Source organism: Cupressus sempervirens, chromosome 6 (genome assembly GCF_028749045.1).
Source record: "Cupressus sempervirens isolate cs-2001-9-10 chromosome 6, ASM2874904v1, whole genome shotgun sequence".
Taxonomy (NCBI): Eukaryota; Viridiplantae; Streptophyta; class Pinopsida; order Cupressales; family Cupressaceae; genus Cupressus; species Cupressus sempervirens.
In genome coordinates, this window is record NC_143123.1 from 136870300 (window position 1) to 136889795 (window position 19496).

The following is a 19496-nucleotide window of genomic DNA, read 5'->3' on the forward strand; positions in this document are numbered from 1 at the left end:
GATAAAGTGGTCAAACCATAAGTTATAATTGAATAAATAGCAAAGTGATGATTTGATCAAGAATAAGTAAGGGATAAATTAAGCAAAAATGCTAGAAAGGGGGGTCATAGTCTAGATGATCGTTTTGGGTGATTACATACATAACCACCTATTTTAACACTTGTAGATTTTAATAAGGTGTTTCAAGAAGACTGTGATGCTAGTGGTATTGCAATTGAGTTGTTTTGACCTAACAAGGTAGACCTATTACTTTAGTGAAAAGTTGAATGATGCCAAAAGAAAATATTATTTTTTTATGATCAAGAATTTAATTCTATAGTTCAAGTATTGAATAAGTGGAGACATTATCTTCTTCCCAAGGAGTTTGTTTTATATAAAAATCATTAAGCTTTGTAATATTTAAACAATCAAGGAAAGTTAAATTAGAGGCATTTGAAATGGGTTAGGTTTTTGTAAAGTTATACATTTATTTTGAAACACATGAATGAGAATTGTAACAAGGTTGTAGATGCTCTTAGTAAGAGACAATTTTTTATGACAGAGATATAGATTGAAGTAGTTAAGTTCAACGAAATCAAGAGTTTGTATCCAAAGGATCCTAATTCTGAGGAAGCTTAGAAAGCTTGTATGGAACCTGTTATTCTATATAGAATCAAGTGGTTGGATTTCATCATCCATAATGGTATGCTATTCAAAGTAAGTTAATTGTGCTTTCCAAAGAGTTCTACAATGGACAATCTCATCAAAGAGAAGCATAGTGGAGAGTTGGCTTGACATTTTGGTCATGATAAAACCATGACTCAAGTTAGTGAGAAATATTACTGGCCAAAGTTGCCATAAGATGTTAAAAAGTTTGTATGGAGTTGCAAACTATATCAAATGGGAAAAGTGTTGGAAACTACAATTAGAACAATTTTTGTATTGTTGTCACTGATGTCAAACTTTATTGGTAAGACATTTACTAATAGTATAGAGTGTTATATTAGCTGATTGATGAAGATGATTTGAAAAGAAGAGATAGCAAGATGAGTTGATAGAGTTGTTGGGTAAAGAGTAGTAAGTATGATGGAATTACCAAGGGCACTTGATCAAATAGTATTTGACAAGATAATGTGTTGTTTGATCATTGTATGAAGTGAAGAAGAAAGTTGAGTTGAAGTCTGGAAGAGATAATTGATGAGAGACAAGAAGTTGAATAAAATACTAAGCTTGATTGAGTGACAGTTGCAAGGTCAATAAAGAAGTTGAAGCAGAACATTAAGGAACTTAAGTAATAGCCGAGCAAAATAGTATTAGTTGAGTGATGGTAATGGCTGAGAAAGATGAAGATAAAATTGAAGCGATCAAGCGCATTATAGGTTGAGCAAGCAAGTGTAAGCCGGGTGAAACAAAACAGTAGAGACTAAGTTACCTAGTGATGATTGAGTTGAAGAATATAGTAATGATTGAGTGTCAACAAATTAACATTTTGTGAAAGAATTAGGATTTGAAGCTAACATAGTTGAATTTATGACTTGGTCAAAATGTGTAAATGATAAGGATTGATGAGCTGGAGTATTTGATGCATGAATTGAGTTTTTTAAGCAATATAAGGTGAAGATTTAATAAGAAGTTTCCAAAAGTTTCGAGGAAGAAGTAGGACAAATTGATGGACAAACTTAATGGATATGATAAAACCCTAAGATCTACGATTATGTTTAAGTGCCAAAATATTAACCTATCTATTTAAGGAGACATATGAGATGATTTATAGTGTTGGTTGGCAGGCAAATTTGTGAACAAGTGAAAAATAGAGTTGCAGAGGAAAAGTGAGAAGTTGGTGAATGTGAGATTGCTTGAAGAGTTGCCAAGCATATCAAGGATGGAGAGTGTGATGAAGTCCAATCAATGAACGAGGAATGAGTCGAATGGAGATCTAAATTTGCAAAGTGAGTTGTATTTTAATAGATCAACCTAGTTGTTACTTTCTAACCATTGAAGCAGTAAAATTTTTTAATCAAGGTTGACCTAACATTCATATTGTAAATCATTTAATCAAGGTGACATTCTAATGGGATGTTCTAAAGTTCTCTAACAAGATCACTCCTAACAGGGTGATTAAATCCTTTAACAAGGTCACACCTAACAGTGTGTTTTGTAACCTTTAATGAATTTGACTCTTAATCGAGCTCATTTTAGAAGAGTGAAAAGTGGTAGCATGTTACTTGGTGGTTTTTCCTAAATTGGGCTTCCATGTTAAACCCTGGTGTCATAATTGTGTGAATGTTATTTTCATGTTTCACATTATTTACTGTTATATATTTATGTTATTCAACATTTACTGAATAAAGAGCTGTGTGAGATGATAAGTTGGATTACTAATGGATTTTTATATTGGCTGAGTGGATTTATGAGTGTGATTAAGTTGTTTGAAGTTAATAAATGTTGAATTTGTACATCTAGACTTGAGGATAATTGATTCACCCCCTCACCGGTTATTTTAATCGTTATAACAATTAGTATCAGAGCATTTCGTGCTTGTAAGGAAAGTTTGAAGGGACTTAAGCTAAAGAGCAAGATGTACAAGAGAGAGGTACCCAAGCTCATCAAAGAGAACTTCCTAACATGGAAATGCTCGATGAGATTGCATCTATTTGGAGTTGGAGATTCTGCACTATAATACCTGGACGATGAATACATTGAAGTGCCTAGACCCATGACAATTGAGCAAATAAAAGAGAGGCGGGAGCACAATCAAATAATGATAGATCTTGGATCTTCCCTAAGTTAGGATGAGTTTGATGATGTGAAGAAAGCAAAGAAAATGTGGGATAAATTGGTTCAAATTCATGGAGGAGATAAAATCGTATTGAGGGCTAAAGCTGAAAGTTTGAGAGGCAAACTTGATGACATGTGAATGAAAGAAGGAGAAGCTGTTGCACAGTATTGTGGCCAAATCAAATAGGTGGTAAGTGCACTTAGAGGAGTTGGAGAAGATATATGTGAAGAGACGGTGATCAACAAGGTATTGAGAACCTTACTTCCTATCTATGTCATTAGAGTATCTGCGATACAAGAACTGAGATGTACACCTAGTAATGATCTGACCTTGTATAGTCTAATTGGAAGACTCACTACATTTGAATTGTCAAATTTTGATAACTATACACCTTCTAGTGTTGAATATGCTTTCAAGTCTCAACTAACCCTTAATGGATCTAAAGAAAGAAATGTTCAAAAAGTAAGCCTGTGGATAGTGATAGTGAATCAGATGATGATCAGATGATCTAGAATCTTTATTAGCAAGAAGGCTACCAAGAGGAAAAGGAAAATACAAAGGTAAACTTCCTATTATTTGTTTTACATGTAATAAAATTGGTCATATTGTTGCAAGATGTCCTAATAGAGATGAAAAGGAGGAAAGAAAAGATAACAAATACCAAGGAAGGAAAGACAACAGAGATAACCGAGGTAACATAATCTGTAAAGGAAAAGGTAAGAAATCTTGTAATATTGTTGAAGAAGATGGTTTTGAAAGTGATTCTGATGATCATAAAGAAGAAGGTGTTTATGTTGCAATGACATATGAATTTGATGAAGATGAAAAACTTGAGAAAATTGTTCTTATTTCACATGTGAGTAAGAATGATAAATGGATAATTGATAGTGGTTGTTCACATCATGACTAGTAATACAAGTAAGTTTGAAAAGTTAGAACATTATGATGGAAGTTGTGTTAGGTTTGGAAATGATGCACCATGTTATGTGAAAGGTAAAGGATCAATTTTATTGAATGATAAAATCAAATGTGACAATGCATATTGGGTTGATGGACTAAAATATAATTTATTGTGTGTGGCACAATTGAATAGTATAGGCTACCAAGTTGAATTTAATAACAAGAAATCAAAAATCCATGATGCTACTGGTGAATTGATTAGAAGTAGAGATCAAACAAGAGGTAACTTGTTCTATCTAGACCCTATAAAAAAATACATGTTTATTTTCACCATTTGCAGATGTTTGGTTATTGCATAAGAGGTTGTTTCATGTGAAATTTGATAATTTGGCAAGCATTAGTAAGATGGAAAGAGTAAGAGGATTACCAAGATTGAGAAAACCTGATAAGGTGATGTGCAAACAATGTCAATTGGGAAAAAAAATGACAAAGTCTAATTTGCAAGACCTATTCTTCTAATGATATTTTGGAGTTGGTTCGTATTTATTTATGTGGTCTTATTGGAGTGCAAAGCTATTATGGTGAAATTGATTTCTCTAGAATGATGATTATGATGTTTCTAAAGATAAAATCTAATGCAATTCAAATGTTTAAGTGGTATTCAGCTAGAGTTGAAAAGAAAACAGGTAAAAGTTTTAAATGCTTGAGATCAAATAGAGGAGGCAAATTCATATCTAAAGAGTTCAATACATTCTACAATGAAAAAGTAATCAAAATACAAGTGTCAGCACCAAGGACTTCGCCACAAAATGGGATAGTTGAAAAAAGAAATAGATCAATCATGGATTGTGCAAAAACACTGATAATGGAAAAGAATATTTCACAGAAGTATTGGAGAGAAGATGTAAGTATTGTTTTTTATACAATTAACCGAGTTCAAGTCAAGGTGTAAACAAAACCCTTTTTGAACTATGGTATGGTTATGCACTTAATGTCAAATATTTCAAAGTATTTGGAAGAAAATGTTATATATTGAAAGATGCAAGGAAAGGAAAACTTGATGCAAAGAGTGATGAAGGTATATTCTTAGGTTATTCCACTAAAAGCAAGGCATACAAGTGTTTGAATTCTAGACTAACAAAATTTTGGAAAGTGCAAATGTCAAAGTTGATGAACTTGTAGAAAAGAATGAAGATGAATGCAAGAAGGAACATGAAGATTACATAAATTTCTAATACATTTTTTAAAGAAAACCAAGTACCTTACGTGGACCAAACAGGCATTGTCGAGTATTAGCATAGAAGCTTTTTCGAGCCTTAGCTAGTTGTAGAGCATTAGGATATAGGAGTCGAGTCACAGAGAGGGGAAATCGAACACCAGACAAAGAAAGTCAAGTTACAACGGGAGATACCTAGAGAAGATGAGCAAGTTGAACCAAGTGAACCACCACAAGGAGAAAGAAGATATGAACTTGTCTTAGCAAAATATGTGAGAAGACATCACATACCATATCAAATTATTGGAGACAAAGGTTCGAGAGTCATGACAAGAAAACAATTGAAGAATGATACATGTTTACTATGTGAATTTGAGCCAAGAATAGTTAAATATGCTTTGGAGAATGAAGATTAGATTAAAGAAATGAATGATAAATTTGAGAAGAGCAAGACATGGACATTAGTGCGTGGGCCAAAGAATAAGAATGTGACTGAAACAAAGAGGGTATTTAAAAAAAAAGTTGAATGAGAAAGGTGAAGTTACAAGGAACAAAGCAACATTGATTTGTAACGAATATGCACAAGAAGAAGGAAATGATTATGGAGAGACATTTTCCCTAGCTCCAAGGTTGGGAGGAGTAAGAACATTACTTGCATATGTTGCTTACAAAGGTTTCAAGGTATAACTAATGGATGTCAAGTTTGCATTTTGAATAGAATCTTGCAAGAATAAGTCTATATTAAACAACTTGAAGGATTTTTTAAACTTGGCAAGAAGAATATGGTATGTAAGTTGCACAAAGCAATGTATGGTTTAAAACAAGCCCCTGGAGCATGGTATGAAAGGTTACACACGTATTTCGTAAAATTTGGTTTTGCAAGAACTAATGATAACAATAGTTTGTACTTCAAAAGTGAATCTGAGAACAATATATTGTTAGCTGAAATATTTGTTGATGATATCATATTTAGAGGACGTGATTTATTATGCAAATCATTTGCTAATGAGATGAAGAAATAATTTGAGATGTCAATGTTTAGAGAGATGAAATTCTTTGTTGGTTTGCAAGTTTATCAAATGAAATGAGGTATATACATTACACAATCAAAGTATATGAAGGAGATACTAGAGAATTTTGAAATGGAAGACTCAAGATCAATTGGGACACCTATGGCTACTAGAGATAAACTTTCAAATAATGGTGATTCTGCTGAAGTAAATCAGCATTGTATAGGTAAATAATTGGAAAATTGCAATATGTTGTTCATAGAAGACCTGACATTGCATTAGTTGTTGGAATTGTTGCAAGATTCTCTACTAATCTTAAGGAGAACCACATGATGAATATGAAAAGGATATTGAGATATCTAAAAGGTACAGAAGACTATGGTTTACGGTATAAGAAGAATGAAAAGTTTGAGCTGAAAGTCTACATAGGTGTTAAATGGGTTGGAAACATTGATGATAGGAAAAGTACAAGTGGAGGAGCTTTCTTTTTAGGTATGATCAAACTTTGTGTGGATCAAGCAATTGTTGGAAAGTATGAAGAGATTACTAAACCTGTGGTGATATATTGTGATAACATAACTGTTATAAACATATCTAAGAATCATGTGATGCACACAAAGACCAAGTTTATTTCAATTAAGTATCATTACTTGAGGGAATTAGTACAAGACAAAGAAGTGATGTTGGAATATGTGAACACAAAGGAGAAGATAAGGCATTACCTAAGGATACATTTGAGTATCTAAGAGGTAAGTTAGGGGTCATTCCCCTATCTGGAGCAAACTAAGAAGAGATGTAGTATTGCATCAATTGTAATGATCGGAATATCTTACAGATCAATGCATGAGGTCATACTTTAGGAGCTTCTTAAAGCTATGAAAAGAAGAAAATGAGCATGAATAGATAAGGTTGTAAGTAGAAGATGAAAGAGGGAGAGATATTTCAAGAGATCAATCACTACAAAAAGTGATCAATTTATGTATTCAGGATAATGTCTTGGACATTTTTGTCAAAGAGGGAGATATATATCAAGTTACCATCCAATATCTAAAGATGTGTGAGAGAGTATGTGTTAAATTACCATCTAGTTACAAGATGGAAAAGTATGTCAAGTTATATGGAGATATGTTAAAAAGGGAGTAATATAATTGGTGTCAAACTGAAGAATCACAATTGGTATCATAGAGGGAGAAGTGTAAAGAAGAGTAAAGAGAGGGCATATTGAAAGTTGCATGGATGAGAATCAAAATAAAACTAAGGATATTAATGAAGATCTAATACAAATCATAGAGGGAGTTGACAGTGAAAGTCATGAGAAATTGTTTTCTATTGCATGGTAACTAAAGGTGTTGTCATCAATACGAAAGAGGGAGATTGTTGAAAACTACGATTGGAACAATTGTAATGTTGCCATTGATGTCAAACCCTATTGGTAAGACATTTACTAACAATGTAGAGTTCTATATCAGTTGATTGATGAAGAGGTTTTGAAAAGAAGGGATAGCAAGACACGCTAGTAGAGTTGTTGAGTAAAGAGGAGTAATTATGATGGAATTACAATGGGCACTTGATCAGATAGTATTTGACAAGATAATGTGTTGTTTGATCATTGTATGAAGTGAAGAAGAAAGTTGAGTTGAAGTCTGGAAAAGATAATTGATGAGAGACAAGAACTTGAGTAAAACACTAAGCTTGACCAAGTGACAATTTGCAAGGCCAATAAATAAGTTGAAGCAGAAGATTGAAGAACTTAACTAATATCTGAGCAAAACATTATTAGTCGAGTGATAGTAATGGTTGAGTAAGATGAAGATTAAAGTAAAGAAGCGACCTAGCGCAATATAGGTCGAGCAAGCAAGTGTAAGCTTAGTGAGACAAAACAATAGAGACTGAGCTACCTAGTGATGATTGAGCTGAAGAACCTAGTAATGACTGGGTGTAAACAAATTAACAGTGTGTGAAATAATCAAGATTTGAGGTTGACACATTTGATTTTACGAATTGGTCAAAATGCAGAAATGATAAGGATTGATGAGTTGGAGTATTTAATGCATGAATTGATATTGTTAATCAGTCTAAGGAAAAGATTTAACGAGAAGTTTCCAGAAGTTTCAAGGAAGAAGTAGAAGGACAAAACGATGGACAGATGCAATGGATCTAATCAAACCCTAAGATCTACAGTTATGTTTAAGTGGCAAAAGATTAACATATCTAATTAAGGAGACATATGAGACAATTTACAGTGTTGGTTGGATGGTGAATTTGTGAACAATTGAAGAACAAAGTTGCAAAGGAAAAGTGAGAAATTGGTGAATGTGAGATTGCTTAATGAGTTGCCAAGCAGATCAAAGATGGAGAGTGAGATGAAGTCTAGTCAATGAACCAAGAATGAGCCGAATGAAGATTTGAATTTGCAAAGTGAGTTGTATTTTAACATATCAACCTTGTTGTTACTTTCTACCATTATGGCAATAAAATCCTTTGATCAAGGTTAGGTGACATTCTAATGAGATGTTATAAAGTTCTCTAACAAGGTCACTCCTAATAGGGTGATTAAATCTTTTAACAGTTGCACACTTAACAATGTGTTTTGTAACCTTGAACAAGGTTGGCTCTTAATTGAGCTCACTTTAGAAGAATAAAAAGTGGTAGCATGTTACTTGGTGGTTTTTCCCAAACTGGGTTTCCACATTAAATCTTGGTGTTATAATTGTGTCAATGTTGTTTTCATGTTTCATGTTATTTACTATTATATATTTCAGTTATTAGGCATTTACTGAACAAAGAGCTAAATGCAAGATGATAAGTTAGATTACTAATGAATTTCTATATTGGCCAAGTGGATTTATGAGTGTAATTTAGTTGTTTGAAGTTGTTAAAAGTTGAATTGGTACATCTGGACCTGAGGATAATTGTCCATCCCTCCCTTAGTCATTCTAATCATTCTAACAAAAAGGAGCAAAGAAAATATAGGGTTATAGTAGCCATTACCTATACCCAAGAAGTCATGGGAGGATATCAGTATGAAATATTTTCTTGTCTTACCAAGGAATCAGCGAGGGCATGATTAAATTTTTGTGGTGGTAGTTTTCAAGAATAACACATTTCATTCCCTGCAAGAAGACTAGTGATGTTGTTCATGCGGTAGAAATATTTTTTAGAGAAGTCGTGAGACCACCTGGTCTACCAAAGAACACAGTTTCAGATTCAGACACCAAGTTTTTTGGGTACTTTTGGCAGACCTTATGGAAGAAGTTAAAGACAAATTTGAAATTTAGCTCATCACATCATCTACAAACTGGTGGATAGACATAAGTGGTAAATAGGAGTCTAGAAAATTTGTTGACATATTTGGTTGGAGATAAACCAAAGGGATGATATTTGATTTTATCACAAGAAGAATTTGCGTACAATAATTATGTCAATACGAGCACAGACAAATCACCATTCTAGATAGTATATGAAGTAGTCCTTGAAATGCTTCTAAATTAAGGAAGTTGGGAAAAGGAGAGACCTGTAGTGTTGAAGCTAAAGATTTTGCATAACTATCAAAGAACTTTCATGTGGAGGTGAGGAAATATGTCACTAAAATGAATACAAAGTACAAGTCAAAGGCATATGAGAAAGGAGGCATAAGGAATTTTAGGTTGGGGATGAAGTCAAGGTTCATTTGAGAAAGGAGTGATTTCAAGTAGGAACATATAACAAGTTGAAGATGAAGGAATTTGGACCATGCAAAATACTAAAGAAGTGTGACTCAAGAAATGCCTATGAAGTAGAGTTGCCAAGTGAACTTAATATTTCACTAGTATTTAACATTTCAAATCTGACAAAGTATCATGAAGGAGGTGTTGAAGACGAGGTCATAGAAGTACAGTAGAGTATTTTGGTAACTACTTCAACTACAAAAGAGATTGAAGATATAGTGGACAGATGTAACATGGCCACTTTAAAAGAAATCTTGGGTGTCTGATGCAGGAGCATCCTAGGTGAAAGGGCAATCTTGTGTCACCCAAAAATATTTTAGTTTTTTCTTTTTCAATAAGGGTTGTTTCATTGCAATATTTCTATTTTTGAAAACTTACTATTTTTAGTAAGTTGTTTGTTTAAGCTCATAATGTTCAAATTTCACACATGGAGGTTCATTTTAGAAATATCAACCTAGAAATTGAGTTTTATTGTAGTGCCAAGTATATTGGTGAAATTATTGAGAATTTTTGGTACAAAATCTTTGAACTCAATTTTAAAGGCCTTAGAGGCTCCAAAACAAGGTTGCACTCTGATTGATAACTCTTACATAGTTAGGGAATTGTAGATCAAGAGGTGTCGTTTGCAAAAAGTGGTTATCATACTCAATTAGAGCTACGGTTAAAAAGTTATGGTCTCTAGAAGTTGTGCTACCTAAAATTATAAAAATTAAATTGTTTGGGATGACTAATGTAATAAAATATAAATAATAACTTACAATTAGTGGACCTCGAGGTCTTGGGCTAAAATTTTAGAACCTTCTTGGGCGTTGGAAAATTATCCATATAAAGCATGCCCGTAGGGTTTTCTAAGGCAATTGTGGGTGGATTGTGGATGCTCTAGCTTATAGAATATTGAAAGGAAAATGCCCACGTGACTTTGCATGTTGTATTTCTAAAAACAAATATTTCATACTTTTGGAGATAATAAGAAGACAACTATATGTTCTTGCAATTTGTTATTGTTTCTTTGCTTTTTTTATGTGTTTGTGTGATAAAAGGGAGCACCCTTCATCATTGAATCACCATAATGCCAACAATCTCCCCCTTTGGCATTGGTGGCAATATTAACAACACTTATAAAACTTTGCTAATGTAAGCAAAATAGTAAGTAGATAAATATGAGCAACAATGAACAATATATAATAGAGGAAGTACACTCCCCCTAAGAACAAAATTTATCTTCTAATTTTCTCAAATGAAATTTTCTCCTCTAACTCTCCCCATTTGACAACAATGACAAAGGGGGAAAAAGTGATTCTATTTTTGGACAATAGTCAATTCCAATTACAATCTATCAAATATTTTAGAAAAAATGGTCTTAAGGACTTGTATGTTTTTATCCCATGTTTGTTGTAGCGTGTTTATGATTACCACTTGTCCACATACCAAATAAACATGTGATTCTAATGTCTCTTTAGTGGTTGCACCAAGGATAGCCAGTACCACTTATGCTTCCATAACACCTTTTTTATTAATTCAAATTTAGGATCCAAAATGCTCTAAAATTTAAACAAGTTCCCAATTCTCTTATTTTTCATTTCTATAAAATTGAGATTTTGATTAAGCATGCTTACTAGTGTCCCAATGCTAGTAGTTGATTGCTTTAGAGGAATAAAATTTGTAGCAAGAACTTGTAACTCTTGTTGTGCAACACAATTCTTGTCTTCAATATCCTTGATGAATCTAGAAAAATCCAATATTGCAGCAAGAATCTTACCTCCTTCAATTGTAGCTCCTTCAGTTTTTCAACACCGACTCTCAATGGTGGTCCATCCTATATCAATTGATTGTTCATTCTTGCAATCATCGCCCTCTCAAGATCTTTCTCTACTTTTACCTCTACAACAAATTGTAAATTATTGATTTTGTCTTTTGCTAATAAAACCAAAACTCTCAGTCTAGGGTCAACATTCACATCTTAAGATGTCTTTGGTGATAGGACAACTAATAGATTCTTAGAGTCTATTATTAAATGTTTCTCCTTTTTGTCTTGTTATTTCTTAACACTAGCCTTAAGTGCCATAGCATACTTGATTTGTTCATCAGGAGCCATGGAACTTAAATCAATAACCTTACCAAAGTCCAATTCACCATCCTTGTCAAGTTCAATAGGTTTAACTTTGACTAGAGATACAATAATATTTTCCTTTCCTTTTCTTCTAGTAGCATGTTCTTCATTGTAAACCTTTTTCTTGATTAATGTTTTTTTTTTTTTTCTAATGTTCAAATTGTGCTTGAACATTTCCAATATGTTATACACTTCTTTCTTCATGATCGGTTGTGACCGTTCCTTCTTCTTGTTCTATATCATTGATTGTTCATGAACAATTCATTCTTGAACTTTACCTTCTTGATCTTGATCTATGTTAGGCTCTAATATCTCAACATCAGAAAATCATTGCAGATCTTCTACATCAACCTCTTCTTCTTTGTCATCATTATTCTATTTTTCATCTATTCATTGTCTTCAACAAGACATAAATACAACTTTAACTCTCTTTTTGTCTCCTTCTCTACATTCTTTGTTTTACCACTCATTATTCTTGTAATACTTGACTCATATTACAACTCACTTCTTGTTTCCTTTATTAATTCATTAAAAAAATTCTTAGTGAGTTCTGATTGCAATGGCATTAGCACATAATTAGTTATCTTCTAATTTTTTGCCTTTACCACTTAACCTCTTACTTGTTATGTAATGATGAAGGAATTTGATCCTTGATATCAAATGGTGATCTATTGATCTTGTTCATACTAAAGATAACAATATCATCTAATCACTTTTGGTTATCATCATTGAACTTGTCATAGTATTTATTTACTCCAACCAATAATCCCCATCTTTTGATTTTCTCAACCATATTATCAATAGAAACAAACTCAATGAGATATGGTTTAATAGATTTGACTATGGGTTATCCAATTACCTTATATTTCTTGCCACTATCCTTGAGCCTTTGTTCTACATGCATTTGCAGTATGTCCAAACTTATGCCATTTCAAGGAAATGGACTTATAGGTTTTCTTGTGACTTACCTTTGGACTTGCTTCGACATCTTGATATGTCTTCTTGGTTCTTGGTGACTCTCCAATCCCATAGATTATATACCCTTGTGCATGATGTTATCCATGTAACCTTTGACGCTTGAGTTTTTCGTCCAATTTTGTAGTACTTTCATTAAATTATCTTAGTAGATCATTAGAAGGTTTTAACTCATATTTTAACTATTCATACTCCTTGATTTCATGCAGTTCATTGGTCTTTACTTCTAGAGCTTCCTCAACAATTATTTTCTCTCCTTCTGTAGTCCTTACTTTATCTTCCTCTTCCAATCTTCTATAGTCAGACTATTATCTATGGGTTGTTTGAGTTGATCTTTTATCCTTTCAATGACTTCTTTAGCTTATCCTAATTTCTTTCAAGTATTTTAACCCTTAATCTTCCCATTCCTTCCTTAAGGATCTCCCAAGTTGTTAATCCTTCACCAAGGGAACCTAAGTTCTCTAATACCAATTGTTAAATGGAATGGTTGAAGATTACTGAGAGAAGAGCAGGGTGAATAAGTAATTTTCCAATCTCTAAGATTTGAAATTAGAACTCACATCATAGCTGATAACATTCATTATAAACTTTAACATTCATGTGTAAAACGTCAACACTAAGATAGCTTAAACAAACATCCATCCATATGCAATATGATACCAATAGTTTCTTGTGCAAACCCTAGGAATAAGGGGAAACCATGTTGGGAATTATCACTTGAAGATCTCACTAGTGGACTAATTATATCTACCATGTTGGGAATTATCACTTAAAGATCTCACTAGTGCACTAATTAGATCTACCATGTTGGGAATTATCACTTGAAGATCTCACTTGTGCACTAATTAGATCTACCATGTTAGGAGCTTGCACATCACCCACTTAAGAGTAAACCCAGTTATAAGTGTTTGTAGCATTTTTAGAAGCTAATAACAAATTCTATTAAGAACTACCTCACTAGAGGATTTACATTTCCTTATAAGAATTCACCCTATTAAAGGATTTTCACTCCAGATCTATTAGGATCCTTCTTATACTATTAAAGGTATCCTCATGAATAACTTCCTAAGTCATTAGCAGTATATCCTAAACATAAATCTCAAAAATGACACATATTGTCTGATAGATCCACATGTATGCTCATATCTACTTCTCTACTAAACCAAATAAAAAAATTGTACTATTGCAATCACTACAAGAATCTTCTTTATCCATTGCTCTTTCTCTCTCTCCTCTAGTATTAATAACACTATAGTGGGGGTAACCCTAAAACATATTACCAAAAATTACCTCCAAAAATCAACTTGAATTTAATTTTTAAGGTCTACCTTCCAATACATAAATCAAACATAGAAATTTGTGAACGTAAATGTTCAATTTATACCTTTCAATACATAAATCAAACCAATAAAATATTAGAATTGATTGCGACCTCAATTTCATTAAACCATTTTGACTTTAAAATGACTATATCAAAAACTATTAGCAATGTTTACCAAAATCTTTATACACCTATAACTAACATATGTGATGGTAAACATCAAACATGTAGGCTATGTAGTAACAAAATGCACAACTGCATTTTCGAGTTCACCAAAGATATCACAACATACTAAAATATACTCAACTTCTTGGCTTGGACCAATACACTTGAGTACTTAGGAAAATCTTTGAGCAATGCATAATACCATCAGTATGATTGAAGAAATTTTATATCATGAACTATTTTGCCAACAATGACAACACCTAAACTCATTGCAATCACTAAAACAAAAATTCAATCACCATAATGACATCATACTCTTCTAAGATAGTGACTTTGCGACTTAAATATCTTTTTATATCAATAAAAAAAAATTAAGTCTTGAAGTATAGGGTTTTAGGATTTGAAAACAATTCGAGATGATGCAGAGGATGTTGGCACAATCAAAAATGGGAAAATATCAAAATCTAATTTTTGAGTATTTTCTATGTTTTAGTATTTTTCATTTTCAGAGGTCTTTAAGGCATTTTCAAGGTTTTGAGCACTTCGTTTAAACCTTTTGGCATTGAATGTAGAACTCTTGGATATCTTTCCATGGTTTACAACTTTAAGCTATGAGTAGAAAGTTATGACTTCTACAAGTAGACATAATTTTTTATATAATATTTCACAGTTTTGATAGTTTTTGGAGTTTGTTTTTAATTAAATAATATCTAAACTTTTCATTTTTAAGGGATACTAGTGACCCTTGGGATCCATCATACTCTATATAAAATCTAATTTTGAATAGAATGGATTAATTTTTGGCTTACAAAGTCTTTTGTTAAATTTTATTGTTTTTAATTAAATAACAATACTGCAAGTTTCACACCAGGTATTGTAGTCTAAATTATTAATTTGGATTAGTGGCATTAGAATTTGTTCTCTCTTGTATGCCTCATTGCACATGGTTATCTTACCAAAAGTTAAGATTGAGCACAAGATCTCCCTTAGATTATCTTTCTTTGAGACACACATGATTGCATATGGAAATACAACAAACTGGCGGGATGGGAAAACTCTTCTATAAACTGGTGGAAGGGGCATTAAATAAACATTGTAAAGAAATGATGGAGGAGTTTTCACATATGCTTGAAAATTGAGAGTTAGAGGCCAACCCAAGGAATTCAATATTTAGCAGCCAAACTATTAAGATTAATGAGACGAAAATAATAAGTACATGCAAATATATCCAATATTAGAAAATAATAATACACACAGAAGAGAACACAAAACACAAAGATTTAACATAGTTTTACCTAATCCCTAGGTTGTTTCCACCAAACAATGATTTTAATATTTTTATTATCTAGTGATTATAATCTATAATCCCTTACAACTCAATACCACTATAAGAAGCTACTATCTCATCACATCATATGAAATCCCTAACCCTAAGATATTTTATACAAGATTTTTTCCACTTACAAAATTAGTGGTAGAATAATTACAACATGTTGACACCTAAAAAAATACTCGATAAAATAGCGCAAAAAAAACTCTCGATGGTTGTGCTCCCAAACCTCCACTCAGGGCTTGACCCGACCCCTAACTCGCTAAGGAATTATTATGAGTGTACAATACTTCTCTGGTCAGTCACCACAAACTAACAATCTCCTACTTGGGGACTAATCAAGCTCCAAACTAGACAACAATCTCCCACTTGGAAACTAGTTCTATAACAACACTGCTACTCCATGAGGCTCCCACTAGATCGAACCACTCTGAACTCATTTATTCCTTTATTCTACTCAATCTTGAAGACTAACTGAAGCTAAAGCGGAGTTCAACTTCTCCCTTGTCACTACCTTTGTAAATATATTTGTTGGATTATCATATGTATGTATCTTGTCCATCTTTAACTGGCCATCATCGAAAATTGACCTAATGAGATGGTACTCCAACTGTATGTGTTTTTTCTTTGAATGCAGAACATAATTCTTGGCAAGATGAATGACACTCTGACTATCTATATATAGATAATTATCCCTTTAGGAATGTCTCAATTCTTCCATGAAGAATTGAAGCCATATCATCTCCTTGGTTGCCTTTGTAGTAGCAACATACTCTGCCTTTATAGTGGATAAAACATTCACCTTTTGTAATCAAGAAATCCAACTCATTGTTGTCTCGCCAACACTAAATACATAATATGTAGTACTCAACCTAGTATTAAGATCCCCTAACAAATTTGAGTCAACATAGCCTTGTAAACAAGTAGTAAAGCCCTCAAGATGTAAACATTTACTAGATCTTCCTCTCAAATATCTAAGAATCCATTTGACTGCATTTCAATGTTCAATCCCAAGATGACTCATGTACCTGCTAATGGCTCCCACTGCATGTGTAATTACATGCAAATATATCCAATAAAAGAAAATAACAATGCACACAGAAGAGAACACAAGACACAAAGATTTAGCATGGATCACCTAATCTCTGGGCTACGTCCACCAAATAGCAAGTCTAATATTTTTATTATCTAGAGATTACAATATGTAATCCCTTATAGCTCAATATTGTTGCAAGAAGCTATTATCTCATCACATCATATGAAACCCCTAGCCCTAAGATATTTAATACAAGATTTTTGTCACTTACAAAATTAGGGGTAGAATAATTACAACATGTCGGGCTCCAAAAAAATAGTCAATATAATAGTCCCCAAAAAAAATTATCAATGGTTGTGCCCCCAAACCCCCACTCGAGGCCTGGTCCGATCCCAAACCCTACAAAGGAATTATTATAAGTGTATAGTACTTCCTTGATCAATCACCACAAAGTAACAATCTCCTACTTGGGGACTAATCAAGCTCCAAACTAGACAACAATCTCCCAATTGGAAATGATCCTATAGCAATACCGCTACTCCATAAGGCTCCCACTAGATTGATCCACCCTTACTCAGTTGTTCCTTTATTCTACTCAGTCTAGAAGACCAATTGAAGTTGAAGAGGAGTTCAATTTCTCCCTTGTCACTACCTTTGTAAATATATATGTTAGATTATCATCTATATGCATCTTGTCCATTTTTAATTGGCCATCATCCAAAACTGACATAATGAGATGGTACCGTAACTATATGTGTTTTGTCTTTGAATGCAGAACATAATTCTTGGCAAGATGATGAAACTCTAATAATCTGTATACATATATCCCTCTAGAGATGTCCCAATTCTTCCATGAAGAATTGAAACCATATCATGTCATTGGTTGCCTTTGTAGCAACAACATACTCTGCCTCTGTAATGGATAAAGAATTCACCTTTTGTAATTGATAAATCCAACTCACTATTGTCCCACCAACATTAAATACATAACTTGCAGTACTCTACCTGGTATCAAGATCCCCTTCCAAACTTGAGTCAATATAGCCTTGTAAATTAGTAGTAGAGTCCCCAAAATGTAAACATTTATTGGATGTTGCTCTCAAATATCTGAGAATCCATTTGACTACATTGCAATGTTCAATCCTAGGATAATTCATAGACCTGCTAACGAATCCCACTGCATGTGTACATACCATAGCATACATCAAACTTCCTATAGCTAAAACATAATGTACATTAGACATTTTATTCTCCTCTTCCTGTTTCATTGGACACATCTCCTTAGTCAATTTCAAAATGACCAGGAAAAGGTGTGTTGACAGCTTTGGCACTCTCCATAGAGAAATGTTATGACAAGTTCTCAATATAATTATCCTAAGATAGAGTCACTTTCTTATTTTTCCTATATTAGCAAATTTTCATACCAAGGATCGATTTTGATGCCCTTAAATCCTTCATAGAAAAGGAATGTGTTAACTATTATTTTCATCCCTTAATATAATTCATGTTAGATCTAGCTATAAGCATATCATCAACTTATAAACATAAAGTAATGTAGTTTTCATCATCCAATCTCTTAAAATACACACAATGGTCTGAACGACATGAGTATAACTATGTTCATTCATAAAACTATCAAATTTAAGATATCGTTATTGAGGCTTGCTTCAAGCCATATAAGTTTTGCTTCATCAACACACTAAATTCTCCTTACCTTTGACCTCAAATACTTGCAGTTGTTCCATATGTATTTCTTCATCGAGATCACCATGAAGAAAGGTTGTTTTTAATATCAAGTTGCTCCAAATGCAAATCTTCAGTAGCCACAATACTTAAATTAGTACAAATAGAAATCATTTCAACAACTAAAGAGAATATCTCATCAAAATCAATGCCCTTTTTCTGTGAAAATCCTTTTACAATTAACCTATCTTTAAATCTTTTCTTACATCCATCCTCTTCTTTCGGCATGTAAACCTATTTATTTTGTAAAGCCCTTTTGCCTACAGGCAACATGCATGAATCTCAAGTCTAATTTCTTAGCAAGGAGTCCATTTCTTCTGTCATTGTAGACTCCCACTGAATCTTTGTATCCACCTGCATAACTTCATCATACCATTCAAGTTTGGCAACATCTATTTAATAAAATAGAATACAAAGAGGGAGAAAATCTCTTTGGAAATCTACTTAGCCTTGTTGATTGTCTATCATTCATTTGGGTGTGTGATATTTGTTATTGTGGTTATCGCAGAGCAAGAGGGACTATTGGAACATCATCTTTTTAAGTATCATCTAGTACTACATAATCATTTTTTTTATTTTCATATTGTTGCAACAAACCTTTGTACAACACTTTCTAATGGAATATGACATTTCTACTTCTTACAATTTACAATTTTCAAAATTCCAAAGCCTATAACCAAATTCATCAATGTCATATCCAACAAATATACATTTCTTAGATTTGGCTTCTAACTTGGTTTTATTTTCACAATATATATGTGCAAATGCTTCACAACTAAAGGTTTTGAGAAAGGAATAACTCACCTCCTTACATGTCCATGATTCCTCTAGAATACCACATCCCAAAAGAGTGGAGGGATCTCTATTAATCAAATATAAATTAGTATTGACACTATAACCTCATGCTCCTTGCACACTCCATTATGGTCATGTTCATGTGTTCAACCACTCCATTTTCTTGCGGAGTCCTTGTTACGATTTTCTACATACAAATAACATTAGTGGAACAATAATCTTCCAATTTATTGTTGCAACACTCACCACCATTATCATATCTAAGACGTTTAGCTTTATACCAGTCTCATTCTCAACCAAGCATTTCCATTTCTTAAAAATTTGAAATACATCATATTTTTTGTCTAAGGAAATACATCCTTACTTTCCTAGTTGCATCATCAATGAATATAACATAATAATGAGAGCCACCAAGGGAAGATACCTGAGT